At 49.2% G+C, this 17,130-nt stretch overlaps 1 long non-coding RNA gene across 1 annotated transcript in view; it reads left to right on the top strand.

Annotated features, from left to right (window-relative positions):
• The first annotated feature begins 5,192 nt into the window (after positions 1-5,192).
• The window catches only part of LOC138684370 (uncharacterized), a 50,220-nt gene continuing 38,282 nt past the window's right edge, over positions 5,193-17,130 (top strand). Inside the window, exons 1-2 of the long non-coding RNA XR_011323659.1 lie at positions 5,193-5,376; positions 5,671-5,715. This is a non-coding gene — a long non-coding RNA (uncharacterized lncRNA). The remainder of the gene's footprint in view (positions 5,377-5,670; positions 5,716-17,130) is intronic.

The following is a 17,130-nucleotide window of genomic DNA, read 5'->3' as shown; positions in this document are numbered from 1 at the left end:
GAAATTAACCTGCTTGTCACACCCAGCCAACGGTGAAAAGACAGGGGAGGATTCTGCCGGAAGGGCTCTGCACCCCAGGAGCTCCCGCTGGCCGGTTTCTCTCCCCTTTGCGCGGTACCGAGGGGACGACGACACCTCGCCCGCGCCCCCTCGCAGGGGGGGCTGCCCCAGGAGAGACGGGGGACCCCCACCTCGCTTCTGCCCGCAGGAACGGACCGGGAGAGACCCTCCAAGCAGAGAGAGGAGCGCGGCGTGGATTGCATGCCCGAGGGAAGAGGCCGGGCTCCCTGCTGGCAGAAGGACAACTCACCTCCCTGCTGCTCGGAGCTGCTTGCTGCAGACAGCCCTGCCTGCGCCCGGCCGCTCTTCCGCCGTGCTGGGAGCGCAGTCCGGCCGACGGACGCTCCAGCGAAAAGACGCTCCAGCTAATCGTGCCTCCTGCTCGTTACAGCCGCAGGTACTTTTGCCTCTGGCTAATGCACGCTCCAGACAGCGGACACCCCGCCTCGTTCCAGCTGCTGCTTGCTACAGTTCTGGCTCGTTGAAGCCCCAGCTCCACACTGAAGCTCCGGCTGATTTCAGCTGCTTCTCCTTACAAGCTCCAGCTACGTGCAACGGTCTGGGCTTTCCATAAGGTTGTATATCAACTGCTGTCAAAACTGGAGCATTAGGATTAAACATCAGAGTTACACGCCCAATAAATATCCGTTAGTTTAGGCGATTAATTACTTAACAACTATTCTGAGCAGCGCAGAAAGAAGAGCTGGACTCAAAGAGGGCACGTGGGGTCTGAAAAGCGCCTTTCCCCCCACAGACCATCGCAGATGTTGAGTTCGGCCTGCTGCGTGCCAGCCTCCCGAACTTCGGCGTCTGACACAATCAGACCGCCATCTCCACGCAACCTGCCCGCCCCCCGCAGCCCCCAACACCCTCCCACCCCCCTGCAAAACCAGCCAAGCCGGCTCCCGCTTTTGGCCCCCACACCAGCTGACTCGGGGCCCATTTGGGAGCCAAAAAACCCGGCTGCTGAGCCCGTTCTCAAGGCCCAAACACGCAGGGCCGGACCTCTGTTTCTGGGCCCAAAGCCGCGCAGCTTGGTCTGTTTCCGAGCCCCCAAATCAGCCACATGAGCCTGTTGTCAAGCCCCAGGAACAGAAAACTTGTTCTCCATTTCTGACCCTGCAGTGCCCACGGGTGATGCCGAGCATAGCCACCCCACAGCCTTGCACCCCTGGAGCCCCACACGCAGTTTCGGGGAGTGCTCGGGACCTGCGGAGGGCCCGGCCCCACGCCTCTGCAGGGCAGCGCCAGCACAGGCAGGGCGTCGCTTCACGATTGCCATTTCAGGCTTTATTTCCCCGCCATCACCGGCACGGCCAGGCCCCCACCCCAAACCCCCCAGCTGAAGCACCCCCACGGGTCGCCAGGCCCAGCCACCCGGAAAACAAGAAAACCAAAGAGGGAACAAGACAGAGAACGTGGGGAAAGGCAAGGAGAAGGACACAGAAACAGAGGGAGCGCGAGAGGGATAGGGAGCAGGACAGAGAGATGGAGCAAGAAAGGAAAAAAGGACGGGAGGCAGAACCAAGGGAAAGAGAGACAAGGACGGGGAGCAGGACAAAGGGACAGAAGAGAAAAAAAATTTAGCGACGGGCTGCAGGACAGAGATGAAGGGATTAAATAGACACAGGGTGCATGACAGAAGGACAGAGAGAGACAAAAGGGACAAAGAGCAGGCCAGCATTGGAGGGGAAAAAACCAACTGAGATGGGCAGTGGGAGAGAGATATGGAAAAAGAAAAAGTACTGAGGAAGAGAAAAAAGAAAGAAGAGACAGCTAGCTGGACAGGGGGACACAGTTAGAAAGGGCAGGAGAGGGAATAGGGCAGAGAAAGACAGACAGAAAAGGTAGCGAAAGAAAGCAAAGCAGAGGGACAGCAAGGCGGGGTGGGGGGAAGGGACAGGGGTCTGGACACAGATGGAGAAATAAGCAGCAGGGACAGAGGAAAAGAGACAGAAAGAGGGACAGGGAACATGGCAGAGGGAAAAATCAGGACAGCGGCAGGACGGAGATAAAAAACTGGGATGGTCCTCAGGACAGAGAGGAATATGAATACGAGCAGGGAGCGGGACAAAGGGATACAGTGAGAAACGACGGGACAGGAAGCAAGACAGAGCAACAGACAAGAACAATGACAACGAGAGAGAGAGAGAAAGACAGAGACTGTGAGCAGCACAGGGGGTTGGGGAATTTAGAAAGAGAGGTATCAGAAGCCCTGCAGAGAGAGGGAGGGTGACTAAAAAAGGGGCAGGAAGCAGCACAAAGGATCACAGAGAGTAAGAGATGAACAGGAAGGAGGACGGGGACAGTGAGATCCAGAATGACAAAAAAAACCCAGCAACAGCGAGCAAGACAAAGGGATAGAGAGAGAAACAGAAAGTAGGAAGAAGAGAGATAGGAAGACAGGGACACAGAGCGGCATGTACAGGCGCAGAGAGGAAAAGAACGCCAGGGAACAGGCCACAGAAACTGGGAGGCGGGGAAAGAGGCGGATGCAGATCAGGACAAGGAGATGAAAAAGGAAAAAACAGTGACTGGCTGCAGGACAAAGGTGGGGGGGTGGGAGGGAGAGGGAGCAGGACAAGAACGCAGAGAGAAAAAGAAAGGGGGGCAGTCGAATGAGAGAGACAGAAAGCGGGGGGAGGAAGAGGGAGCAGGACAAGAGAATAGACAGAAGAGGAGAGGTACAGGGAAGCAAAATTAAAAAAACCAAAAAACAAAACCCCCAAATGTCACAGCAGCATGAGAAAGCTAGGGGGCCAGGAGAGGGGGAGGGAGGGACCAGGACGAACAAGAGGAGTGACAGGGCCCCGAGGGCCCAGGACTCACCACAGCTCTCACTCTTGGAGCTTCCAGGAGACCTTGCCAGTTCAGACGCTCCTTTCTCCTTCTCTCCTCCCTTGCTCTTCTGTAACTCCAGTTGCTTGGCTGTCTTCCACATAACAGAACACGCGAGCGTCTCGCAGCTCTCACGAGATGAGGCCTCCTAGACACGGAGCCTCGCTCGCTCACTACGTGGCCGTACCGCGCTGCTGGTCATGCATACAGACCCTGGCGGTCTGACCTGCTGTGGACTATGAGGAGGGATCCTCCCACACCCAGAGAGGCAGGCTCTCTCTTGCCTGCAGCGGGAGGCAGCTGCCAGCCAGATGGCCTTCCGTTTCTTCTTCTTTACCTTTCTGTGGCCTCTCCAGCTTCAGCAGCTCCCGTCCACAGCCAGTAAGCGCTCTGCCTGTCCCTCTGTGCTCCCGCGCCGCGAGGAGAGGGAGGCCAGGCAGAGACAGCCCACGCAAGCCTGAGGCTGCTGCAGTCAGCGGCATCCCCGGGGACGAACAGACAACCGCACTCACAGCATGGCCTCTGGGAGAGGGAAAGAGACAGCAGAGACCGATATTACCGTAGCTCGACCCTGGCCGGAGCCCCTCCTTCCGCAGGGGCTTCCACAGACGCCGCTCGTTCCCCGCGCCGCTGCTAACGGCACCCACGTTCAGGGAGACTCGAGAACATCGCAGGGCCAGCTTGCTGCCCTCACGACAGGGCTCGGGGGCTGCCTGCGGCTACAGCACAGGCTTCAGGGGAGGGGCTGGAGCTGGGGGCAGCCGCAAGGGCCGAACGAAGGCGCCGGGGGAGCTCCGGCGACTCGGGGAGGCGCCCGCTGGCCGCGCCTGGGGGGTGCCCGCCTCCGTCCCCTCTTCCCTTCTATCGGCTCTCGGGGAACTGCCGGGCGCTGCCCTGGCCCGGCTCGCCTCCGGCGGACCGGGAGCCTGCCGCGGCGGCCGCTTCGCAGCTTCCCGTCCCGCCAGCCCTGGGCGGAGAGGAGGCACCCCCCGCCACCGCCACCGCCCCCGCCGGAGGGGATCGCTCGCCTCACCCGCGGTCCCGGCGCTCGCCCGCTGCCGCTGAGACCCGCGCCCTGCGCGCCGCCACGCTGCTCCCAGGGACCGCGCATGCGCCGGAGGGATCAGAGCCGGCGAGCGAACGGTCCCCACGGCTGGTCGGGGAGCGGGCGCAGCGGGAAGCCCGCGGAAAACCACACGAAACCGGTAACGCTCCTGAGTCTGACCTGGTCGGACTCCGGGGGCCGCGGCGGCAGCGAGGACTACGCCGCGCCCGAGAGCCACGCTGCTGCCCGGCCGCCGAGTCCGCGAAAACTACAGCTCCCGGCATGCCCCGTGAGGCAGCCTGCCCTGCTGCCTGACCCCGAGGGGACGCCGCTTCCGTTTCCGCCCACGCCGGCGCAGCCACAGTCCCCGCCGAGCCCCCAGCGCCGCTCCGGGCAGCTCCGGCACCCCCCGCCCGGCTCCGGCGCGCTCCCGCCGCCGCCGCTCCGCCACGGCGCGGCACCCCCCGCCCGGCTCCGGCGCGCTCCCGCCGCCGCCGCTCCGCCACGGCGCGGCACCCCCCGCCCGGCTCCGGCGCGCTCCCGCCGCCGCCGCCGCTCCGCCACGGCGCGGCACCCCCCGCCCGGCTCCGGCGCGCTCCCGCCGCCGCCGCTCCGCCACGGCGCGGCACCCCCCGCCCGGCTCCGGCTCCGGGCAGCGCCCGCCCCCCGCCCGGCTCCGGCACGGCGCGGCCCCGCTGCCACTCCGTGTGTCCGACGCGGACCCCGCCGTCCTCCTCGGGGCTTTCCCCGGGACCCGCCGGGCGACTGCGCAGCCCCGCCACGGGTCCGTCCCCCCCCTCCCGCGCACGTTCTCCCAGCCGCCCTGTGAGCCCCCCCCCCCGCGCGTACGTGCTCCCAGCCCCCCGTGAGCCCCCAGGGCTCGGACCGCGGCACAGGCGGCCCCCACCTCCCCCGGGCCACCCCCGCCTCCGACGTTCGCGGTCCGAGGGGCGGCCGGCCCCGCTCACCTTCTCCCGAGGGGCAGCCGCACCCCGGCCACCGCTCCGCTCCGCTCCTGCCTGGGCTCCCACCGGCCCTGCCCCGGCCCCTCCCCCGGCAGCCCCCCTGTCCAGGGAGGGGCCGTCCCCATCAGCCTCACTGCCCGCACCTGCGGCTCCTCCAGCCCCGGCCCGCAGTTGTGGTACCGAAATCCGGAATAAAACTCCTGAACACCAATGTGAAGTTAAGCAGCAGGCACTTCCTTGATTGAATGAAAGATGTCAAGAGTCATCTGATTGGGGAGGTGTTAACTGGGGTCAAAATACAGATTTTAATACCCATCTTATTTTAGTTCTAAGACTTGGCGATTGCCAGGTATCATCTTTTCCATTTACCCAGGTTCACCAGCGAGGCTACAAGGGAGATTTCTTCCAGAGAGAGGATAGAGTTATTAAGTCTAAAGTCCATGATTTGCTTTTCTCCTTCATGAAAAGGTGAGTGGATCATATATCATCACTAGTCACCCAAACAGTTAATCCTGAACTTTTCGCCTGTCCTTTAATACAGTCAACTCCAAGCTAAATTTTTTCCATTATTAAGAGGGGACCAAAGATCATGTAAAATATTATTATACTTTCTACAAATACATCCCCATCTTAGAGCTTTAGCTACTAGAGAAAGTCTTTGGAGTTTGGGGTCAGAGGAGCTGCAAGTATAAACCTTCATACAGCTCTGTTTAGGATGTGTGATTTTTCTCTGGTTGTCTAAACCAGTCTAAATTTCCATAGATGGTCCCGACTCTGGGTGGCTCTAACAAGGATCCTGGAACTCCAGTAAATTCTAGACATCGTTTTATATTTTAAATATGATCCCAGGTTCCTTTTTGCACTTGTCTCTATGGTTTTGGCAACTGACAGCCCCAAGGGGTGCTTGTACAAGTTTCTCCCGAAGGGCGATTAAATGAATTCTTTTGTCCATGAGGTGGATGGTTTGGTAATGTTATAATTCACAACGCTATAATTCCTTCTTTCAAATTAAAAAAAAAAATTGCCTTTTAAATCCATCCAATTTAATTGCTGAAATGATTCTCACTGTTCTACATCTTTTCTCAAGTTTTGGTTAAATTCAATGTCAGTATTCTCCACGGAACTAGATTTTCATCTGACTTTGGAATCGGAAGGCAGGCTGTTACTGAGGTTAAATTTTGTGTCTTTACAAAACTTTGAATCAATTACAAAACTAGATTTTTTTTTTAATCCAAATTACAAAAACGGTTATTATCAAGATTAATAGCTCAAACAATAATTGTTTCATTTTTTTTATCTCATGTTTAGAACCCCTCAAAAAAACCCACATAAACTCTCTAAACACACAAAAAGATTATTGCCCTCGACAATATTCCTAATAGCAACCCCAATATTATCAACTTTACACAGCTGTTTTCCCAAACAGATAACGTGAAACTTACTTATAGATTTTCAGTTTTAAAGGGCCAGTTTCTTTAGACCTCCAATTTCTTGTTGGTGATTTCTTTATTCTTGAATAATGAAGCCAAGGTTCTTCTCCCAGACCTTTACTGCTATAAGTGTTGTTAAAATGACTCGATACGGTCCTTTCCGCTTCTCAGTGATTTTATATATATTCAATCTCCTGGTCGGAAGGGATGCGCTGCTACGTCCAATTCTAAGGGTCCAGCTGTGGAGACATACTGACAAAGTTCTCGAAAAGAATTGCTTAAAGAAACACCTTTTAAAAACATATCTCCAAAGGCACTCAAGATACTCAGAACATAGGACTCTTGATATGGTCTTTCGTACAACATTTCATAATGACTTAAATTTTCTTTCTCTTCTGGCTATACTCTGATTCTTAATAGAGCCATGGGTAATGCTTTAACCCATGTGAGGAGGGAGGCTTCCTGACAAATTTTACTCGACTGTTGCTTAAGGGTATAGTTCATTCTCTCTCTCTCTTTTCTTTTTTCTCCCCCCCCCCCCCCCACTTGCTTGTGGTCTATACGGGGTGTGATAGTCTCAATCTATAGATAATACTTTGCTCAACTTGTCTCATAATCTTTGCTATAAAATGAGGGCCATTGTCAGATGACATTCTTACACGCACCCCATATTTTGGTATTATCTCTTTGAGCAAGACTTTGACTACTTCCCTTGCTCTGTTGGTGCAACAAGGGAAAGCCTTGGGCCACCCAGTAAAGATATCAACTAAAACTAGGATATATCCTTCTTTTCAAGGCAATTCTATAAAATCAATTTGCTAATATTCTCCTAAAAAAATTTCCTTATTTAATAATCCCAAAGGTGATCTTATTACTGATTCAGGGATAATTTTATATATAAATTTCACATCCGCTTATAATTGTTTAAACAATCTTTGTCGTATTTTACTTTCTGTTCCCCAATATACTTTGTTATGTTCAGCTCGGCCAATTTCTCTTATTATTGTGGGTGGGACTGTTATTTGACCTGTCGGTGTTACAGCCTATCCTGTTTCATTTTGTTAGCCTGCAATCTAATAATTAATTCTTCATCTTTTTTGTTATAATTTGGAGTTTCTTTAGGCAATTTTATACTTTTCTCTGGAACTAGTGCTAGGATGCCTTTTTCTGCAGCCTCTTTAGCAGCTTTATCAGCCAGTCGGTTACCTGCGTTAGGACCGGTCTTACCTAACTGATGTGCTTTACAGTGCATTATCGTGACTGCTGTTGGTTTTTGAACGGTTTCTAACAATTTCGGTATTTGTTCTGCGTGCTGAATGGTGGTTCCTTGTGCAGATAACGGTCCTCTTTCTCTCCGTATCGCTCCATGTGCACGTACTACTCCAAAAGCATACTTTGAGTCTGTCCAAGTGTTGACTCGCTTTCCTTGACTTAGTTCCAGAGCTCGAATAAGAGCTATCAATTCGGCCTTTTGGGCAGATATCATCGAAGGCAAAGTTGGCAACGCAATTACCTCCTCGGTAGTTATTGTCTATCTTGATAAACCTTTTCCTTCACAGATGGAACCGCTTCCGTCGGCATATAGTTCCCAATCTGTTTCTTCTAGTGGCACATCTCAGAGATCCAGTCAGCTGGAGTAAACTCTTTCGATTGCCTGCAAGCAGTCACGTTCCAGTTCTCCTTTAACTTGATCGGTTGTTGAAAACGCAACAGGGTTAATGGTGGTAGTAGTTTTTAGGTAAACATCATCTTGTTCCAGCAACAACACCACTTGGTATTTCAGCATTCTGCTAGGGGATAACCAATGCCCCCCTTTCTGTTTTAGCACAACAGTTATCATATGGGAAACATATGGGAATCCTTTGTCCTCAGGTGAACTTATGAGCTTCCTGGATCAGTAGCACAGTTGCAGCGACGGCTCTCGGACGACCAGAGCATCCCAGACTCACGTTACCTAATCGCTTCGAGAAGTAGGCCAAAGCTCGCCCACTTGGCCCTAAATATTGGGCCAGGATACCCAGAGCTATACCTCTTCTTTCACGAGCAAAAAGTTCAAGTGTCTTTGTGAGATCTGGCAGGCCTAGGGCTGGCACCCCTATTACAGCCTGTTTCAATTCTTGGAAAGTAGCTTTCTCGGCATCGGTCCAATCCATTGTTTGAGGTTTTGAGCTGCTCCTATAAAGGTCAGGCCAGCAAGCCACAATTTATAATCTACAGGTGACACCACTCAACCATTCCCGGAAATGCTCGTCATTAATTTTTTTAGTCTTAGGTTCGGGGAGACGACAAATTGACTCTTTTCTCTCAGTTCCCAATTGTCTCTGTCCTTTTAGGATTTCAAAACTCATTTAAATAAGTTTCTTCTTTCTGGGTTATTTGGTTTTTTTCTTTTGACACTCGATATCCACTGATTCCCCAAAAGTTCAAAAAGTTAATAGGTAACTTTGTGCATTGTTCTTCCGTCTCAGCTACAATTAACAGATCATCCATATATTTCAGCAAGATTTCTTGATTATTTTTTTTCTTCCAAATCTCTAATTCTCGTGCCAATTGATTTCCAAAAATGGTAAGACTATTCTTAAAGCCTTGAGGCAAGACTGTCCACATATATTGTGTTTTTCTCCCAGTCTCAGGATTTTCCCATTCTAAAGCAAAAACCTCTTGACTATTGGGATCCAAGGGAATACGGAAAAAGGCATCTTTTTGGTGAACCATTCTTGTTTCTCCGTTAGGGTTGTTAACAAAGTATAAGGATTTGCCACTACCGGATTAATATCTTGTACTATTTGATTTATTGCTCTGAGGAGGTCTTGAACGAATCTATAATCATTTTCATTAGCCTTTTAACAGGCAAGATCGGGGTGTTATATCTGGATTCACATTCAATTAACAATTTGTATCTTAAAAATTTTTGTATTACCGTTACTAACCCTTTCTGACTTTCCGGTTTTAGGGGGTATTGTTTAATTCTTACCGGACTCGATCCTGGCTTTAAATCAATTCTCACAGGCTCTGCTCTTTTGGATTTACCAGGAACTTCCCCAGCCCAGACGACTGGAATTACAGCATTATTTGCTTCGATTCGTATGATCCTCTGCTTTCGCTGACCATCCTGTAACAACAAAGCCACTGCTTCGATATGTTTAGTTTCTGGAATTAGAATTTTAATCTCACCATTTTTAAATTTAATTTCTGTTTCCAATTTCTCAAGTAGGTCTCTCCCTAACAGGGGTTTAGGAGAATTTGGCAAATACAGAAACTGATGAGTGACCTACTGCTTTCCTAATTTCATCGTCAAAGGTTTAAAGCAGGGTCTAGTCTCTCGTTCACCTGTCGCACCAACCACACTAATTTCTTCGGAACCCAATTCCCCCTTTACGGTATTTAAAACTGAAAAGGTGGCTCCAGTGTCAACTAAAAATTCAATTTTATGTTCTCCCAGGTTAGCTGTAACCAGAGATTCTGCTGGGAGACTCCCCTCCAGTCCCCATCAGATACTTTCACTCAACTTTCCCAAGAAAGGGGGAACTTGCTGAGATTGTGCAGTTGAAATTGGGATCACTTGTGACCTTGTAGGTCTCAGGGGACATTCTCCTTTCCAGTGTCTTTCCTTTTTACAGTATGCACACTGATTCAGTCTCAGGGGCTGGTTTAATCCCACTGGTGACCCCAGTCCAGTTCCTCTCCCTCGTCCCATTCTTCGACCATGTCCCCTTCCTCGAGGAATAACTCCTCTGCCTCGTTCCACGCCAGCTCCTACTTCCAGAGCGCTACTAACCTTCATTCATTTTACTCTGTAATTCATCTCTATTGCTATATGCCACCCAAGCAACTTCTAATAATTTTCCCCAGTCTCGAGAATCTGCTCCGTGTAATTTTTTGTAATTTCCTTCCGATACCATCAAAGGATTGTCCTGTAAATGAAGGAGCCAATTGAGCTTTTCCTTCTTCAGACTCAGGATCCATATTAGTATATTTCCTAGCAGCATCTTTTAATCTGAATTGCCTTAGGCATAGCATTTCTGATTCCGAATAGAATCCATTTTTAATATTGATCCAGCAGTCTTCTCTGAGCCAAATTATTAGGATCTCATTTGGGATCAGTAGATGGAAAATTTTGTTCCTCTGTTCCCTATGTGAAATGTGTTCATCTGATTCGTGTCAATATAAACAATGCTAGGGCCGCATAATAAAATGTGACCCTGACTGTCTTTAACCATTTTGTTGGTCCTTGTATAACCGCAGGCCGGGAGGAGAAAAACGGTTTTGTTGTTAACTGCACAAGTGTTGAATAAGAGATCCTAAGGGAAAACTGAGGCATTTAGGTGTATAGTTAGGCTCAGAGATTGCAGTACTTAGGGTCTTGATGCGCCATTTTTGGTATGCATTTGTTGAGGGGGAGGTGTCTGTTGTGAACTTGTTTGGGTTCTGGTGACCCCAGCTGGTGCTGTGCAAGGTGTCGGCTGTTACACAGGATGTCTGCTGTCTGGTGCGAACAGTGGGGAGCCTGGTCAGAGATAAGTTTCTAGGAGAACTACTGCACCCACACAACCAGGAGATTGAGAAGGACACACCTAGTATGAATATGTAACAAATGTTAGATTATAAAAGAAGCTGTTTTGTTTTTCACGGCACGCGTCTTGGTAGAGCAGAGGCTCCCGGCGCGCCCAGTGCTGTTTGCTTGCCTTTATTCATTTAATAAATTGTTAACTTTGATTGGAATCCTGTTTGAGACTAAATTCATTTATCACACCTATAATACTCCAGAAGCCACTTGTGCTTCTACCTGGGTTTTAGCAACTCTCCGGATCATATCTCTTTCTGTACTATCAAAAAATATATTCATTATTACTTGTCTATCTTTCCAATCAGGATCCTGAGTCTGAATCATTGTTTCAAAAGCATGGGCTGTTTGATCAGGGTTTTCCCGATAGCTCCCAGCTGCTATTTTCCAATTATTTAAATCCACGATAGAAAAGGGTACTTTAATAGTTGCCACACCCTCAGTCCCAAGCGCCTGAGGAAGAGGAGCTTGAATAACTTTGCTCTGTTTAGCTCTTGTTCGCCCTGCAACAGGACTATTCATGGGCTCTCTTTCATCACTATTTCTGGGAGCAGTTCTAGGTGGGGCCCTTTGAGATCCAATTATCATTTCAGTATCATCCTCTCGTTCTTGCTCGTATAACTTTAAACATCTTTGCCCAATGCTACATGCAGAACAACATCTTTTGAGCTTATTATCACCTTTTTTGTTTTTCTCTTTTTCCAAAGATGGCACAAAAGGATCGCTGGGTGGCATATTAATTCCACAGTCCTTTGGCCACTCAGGATGATTCTTTAAGGTAAAGAACAAATCACAATACATAACTTCATCCCATTTCTGCTCACGTCTCAAAAATAACATAAGTTGTAACATGGTGTTATAATTTAGTGTCCCATTCACAGGCCACTTTTCCCCTTCATCAAGCTTATACAGAGGCCACCAATGATTACAATATTTAATCAAATCTTCTCTCCGCATGTTACCACCCGGCATGCCCCCCGGCTGTTTCCAGTGTTTTAAAACACACCGCAGAGGTGATTTTTTACGGAGTTCACTTGACTGTCCTGTTCCCATTATCAATACCTTCAGTATACAAAAATCAGAAAGTCAAATATCAGAGCCTAAGTCAAAATACCAAACAGAATCAATCAGAGATCTAAGGTCATATCGAGAATCAATAGTCAAATACCAAAGCCTTAATCAAATTACCGAGACCAAACCAAATGAGTATCTTTGCCTTCAACCAGCGAGACGAATACCCTTTACCAGAGGAGTACTTCTATCAGAATACCAGATTTTTAAGGATCCTTTTATATTTCTTCCTTGCTGACTTCTCTTAGTCGGGCTTACAGGTAAGAGTACCAGACCAGAATACCAGAACCAGCTTAATCAAAAGAATGCCTTTAAAGAAAAATCTTACCAGTGGCCTTGGCTTGTGAGCCCAGGGAACGGGGATCAAGGGTCTCCCCAAGAAATCTCAGTGCCGGCTGGAGGTCCTGCGATCCCACGTCCATCGAGTCTCAGAAGCCTCGTCCCATCTGGGTCACCAAAATGACACCGAAAAGCCGGTCGAAGAAACTCTCTAAGACTCGTTTTGGAGTTTTAGAAAGCAGGCATTCTTTATTGCAGCACTGGATGCACGGGGGATAGTTCCACGTAGCGTCCATACCACAGCTTTAGCACAAACAGGTTATATAGAATAAGTAATTGCATATTAATCGAATTAGTATACATATACATAAAAATGATCGCAACTGATTATCTCAGTACTGCCTACATCTGATCATGAGCAATGAAGGATCCCTTTGAGTCGAAGGGCTGCTTTTGCGACCACCGACCCATTGAAGTTCTTGCTGGCTGTCCTTGAAGTCTTTACTCTTGTCCTTGTTCTTTGATCTTGAAGCTTAATGCAGTTTCAGTCACATGTGGTCAGTTTCAGCATTGTTCTCATCTAGCGTACAGGAACATCACATCATGAGAGCAAAGAACTGCAAAACTTATGAAGATTTACTAGTCAATCACTTGACTACACTTTTGTAATTATCTCCCCAGTTACCCTTTGTCTCTTGTTTCAACCATAATGTTAATGCATGATCATTTATCAAATCTCACTTAGACAGTCATCTAGCAGCAAACCAGTTTTCATAGAAGGTACAAAATGTTAAAACCATAAAAGTTTGTTCAAACCACATGAAATGTATGGACATATGCTATCAAGTTCAGTTATACACATTCGATTTCCAAAGTTCTTCCCCAAAACTATTACTGGGAGTCGCTTATCTCGCACAGTTTCTATCGGGTTGAAGTTCCCCTGCTTCGAATTAAAGGTCCAGTGTTCTTTTCTTCTACAGCACATGCCCAAGGGGGCGGGGGGGTGGGGTAAGTCTTTTGGTCATGAATTGAGTCGGTGGTCTGATCTGCCCCTGCTGCCTGTTATAAACGCTCGTGACAAATTGGAGGAGCCAATTTGTATTGACAAAAAAACCCCAAATTTATTAGCAAGCGATAAGAGAGCAAAACAGCGCTGGGCGGCCGGGGAGGCAATGCTCTGCCACAGGCCCGCAACTTTATGTTACCATTACATTCCTTATATACATTTCATGTACCCCCTTTCTTGTAAGTCTCCGCCTTGTCCTGCTTCTTCTTTCCTCACTTGTGCAGGTCTGTTTCTATGTAGATTCGGTAAATTTTCTCAAGGATGAGTATCCTTTGATTTAGAATGTCTTTTGATGTGGAAAAATACAGTCTTTGTTAATTGCAGCTGTTGTCCTTCCTCTCCTTATCTAGTAAGTTATAGCCATTGCTTTTCTCCCCCTTATCTAGTAAGTTATAGCCATTGCTTTCCTCCCCCCTTATCTAGTAAGTTATAGCCATTGCTTTCCTCCCGTGACCCGTGACCTTCACGCATCACTTAAGCAAGTTTTTGTTATTTACACAAGGCATATGTTAACTCTCAATATGTCTCTTCACCCTTCTCGATTTCATGAACAAAGTTAACCCGTTCATTACACTGCCTTTACCTTTCCTCCGGTTATCCAAGATTTTTGCTGACTTTGTGCCTATTAGCAATTTTTCAACTTCTCGGCGCCTCCTGGGGTAGGATGTTCCCTTCTTCTCAGTCTTTTCGTTCTCCTTCAGGGGCCCAGTTGTTAGCAAGGCATGCCTTGTACAGACAAAGGATCTCTTATTTCACAAGACCTCTTCTTAAGTAAATCCCTCCTTCAGTCCATTGCTTCTCTCTCAAGTCCATCCTCTTTTGTTACTGTGAAATATGTTCATCTGATTCGTGTCAATATAAACAATGCTAGGGCCGCATAATAAAATGTGACCCTCACTGTCTATGTAACCTTTAACCATTTTGTTGATCCTTGTATAACCGCAGGCCAGGAGGAGACAGATGATATGTACATAGTTCGTTCTCTTTTTGCCAACCCCAAACCGGTTTTGTTGTTAACTGTCCTGGAGGAGAACTGAGGCATTTGGATGTGTGTTTGGCCTCAGGGATTGCAGTGCTTGGGATCTTGATGGGCCATTCGTTGTATGCATTTGTCGAGGGGGAGGTGTCTGTTGTGAACTTGTTTGGGTTCTGGTGACCCCAGCTGGTGCTGTGCAAGGTGTCGGCTGTTATACAGGATGTCTGCTGTCTGGCGCGAACAGTGGGGAGCCTGGTCAGAGATAAGTTTCTAGGAGAACTACTGCACCCACACAACCAGGAGGTGGAGAGTCTTTTGGAAGGACACGCCTAGTATGAATATGTAACTAATGTTAGATTATAAATAAGCTGTTTTGTTTTTCACGGCGCTTGTCTTGGTAGAGCAGAAGCTCCCAGCGTGCCCAGCGCTGTTTGCTTGCCTTTATTCATTTAATAAATTGTTAACTTTGTTTGGAATCCTGTTTGGGACTAAATTCATTTCTAACAGTTACTCCTTTGGAATCCAGTAAGATGAAGGCTTGCTGGGCCTCTGCTGAGAGAAGCCTCTTGACTGAGGTAAGCACCATTGCAGCCCTTTGCTGCTCTTCTCGGGATCTGCTCCCTCCCTGTTTCGGCTTTTTTTTTTTTTTTTTTTTTTTTTTGTGTGGCAGGGGAGGGGCCACAGGGCCGGCTCCTGGGAGAAGCTGCTCGAAGCTCCCCCGGCTCGGAGCCGGACCCGCCTCTGGCCCAGGCGGAGCCCCTCAGCGATGGCGGTAGCGCCTCTGGGAGAAGAGATTTCAGAAGGGGAACGCCCCGTGAGGGAGTCGGGGGAGTGGGATGTGAGAGGAACCCCTCTGGGGATCCCGAGGTCACGGAAGGAGGAGGAGCGGGGGAGGAGGGGATGCCCCCACAGCCCGCGGGGAGGCAGCAGGCTGTCCCCCCCAGCCCGTGGAGGGGAGCGGATGTCCCCCAAAATGGCCGCGACTCCCACGCTGGAGCAGTCTTGACGGAAGGACTGCACCCTGCCTGTGGAAGGGACCCGCGCTGGAGGAATCTGTGAGGAACTGCAGCCCGCGGGAAGGACCCACGCCGGAGAAGTTGGGGAAGGGCTGTCTCCCACGGGAGGGACGGACCCCATGGCGGAGCAGGGGCCGAGCGCGGAGTCCTCCTCCCCCTGAGGAGGAAGGAGCGGCAGAGACAAGGGGTGAGGAACCGACCCCAGCCCCCGTCCCCGTCCCCTGTTCCCCTGCACCGCCGGGGGGAGGAGGTGGAGAGAACGGGGAGTGGAGTTGAGGCGGGAAGGCGGGAGGGCTCCCCAGGGGGAAGCTGTTCTCAGGCTGGGTTTTGCTTCCTCATAGCCTTGGTGTGATTTGATGGGTAGCAGGTTACATTGATTTGGTTTCTTCCCCAGGTTGAGCCTGTCTTGTGACCGCAAGTGGGGAGTGATCCCTCCCTGTCCTTAAATTTGATGAACTTGATTTGAATTAAATTTGATTTGATTTGAAGTCAGGTATTCTGTTCTTCAGAGGTGGGGAGGAGATCTGACTGAAGGGTGCTAATGGGACTTTGTCAGTGGAGCTAGACTTACAGATGAGGATGGGTTCTCTGAATGACATGCAAGAGGCACCTGGTGACTCTTGGAAATAAATGTAAAAAGATCATCCATAGAAATATTTTGGCATTTGAATGTCTGCTGGGAAAAGTTGCAATTTCAGCAGAAAAGAAGTATGTTTTTTTGATGTGAGTCCTTCAGTGATATCTCAAATCTGTAATTTAAGCACTAAGAAACTCAACGATTAATATTGTATTGATTTGGTACTTTGTTTTCTGGTTAGTTCTTTGGCTTCAAATACAGCCACGCCAATACATGCTAAGCTATAAGTTAATGTGGAGAGGAGGGTTTTTACTGAGATGTGAAAGCTCCCTGTTCTGTAACCAAATCTTTTTATGGGAAGCATTGTGGTCTTGGACTTGGAAGGAGCTGCAAGTTAGTGCTTATTTCCACTTGGAGCTTTGTTTTGGGTTTTCAGGCTTAATCCCAAACGGGTGGTGATGCAAAGGTAAAAAGTTCAGAGAGCATCTTTGTTTTGCAGACTGCTGAGAGGCTGGACAGTAGGCCTATGAATGTATTTTGCTGACTGTCTGGTTTTGCAGGGTCTAAATGACAGAACTGCTTGTGGAACACCATTATCAGTGGGCTGACCGGCATCCTCAAGGAAAGGCCAAAGCCGACCATCATCGGTGACCCTAGACCTCCTGAAGAAAGCTTAGCGGATGAACTACCAGCAGTGGACAGTCCTGAGGCATTGGTGAAAACATCTTTCAGGTCTGGCGGATATGAGCTTACTTTGTTTATCCTTGAGAGGATATGTTTTTAAGATTAAGTCTGCAGTGTGGGTTTGGTGGGAGAAATCAGTCCCGAAGGGTTCCGCAATGCTGCGTATCTGTACTGAACAACAGTGAAAAAAGAAGTCCATAAATAATACTGGCTGGACTTGTCCTTTACTTCTCCGACCTCATTAGCCTTCCTAAAAGATGAAGAACTAGACAGATATAAAGTCTGTACCTAGTCAAAATGGTCAGGAAAGACAGCTCCTTCTAGGAAGATGTCTTTGAAGGTTGGCACTGTTTCTTCTGAAAGTGGTTTAGTGATGAAGACTTGCACTTTAGGTCAGATGATGTGCTTTATTGATGCGAGGGAGAGCTAACCCTTTTCCTGTTGATGTGATGTCTTGAGAACTGTCTAGCATTAACTTATTTTGCCAAGGAGAAGGATTCTGGCCAGGGTCTTGCAAGCAAGCGGTTGCTGCTGTTGTAAAGTGTGTGATAGACCTATT

Source organism: Haliaeetus albicilla, unplaced genomic scaffold, assembly GCF_947461875.1.
Source record: "Haliaeetus albicilla unplaced genomic scaffold, bHalAlb1.1 scaffold_82, whole genome shotgun sequence".
Lineage (NCBI taxonomy): Eukaryota > Metazoa > Chordata > Aves > Accipitriformes > Accipitridae > Haliaeetus > Haliaeetus albicilla.
This window is presented reverse-complemented; position numbering and strand designations above follow the sequence as displayed.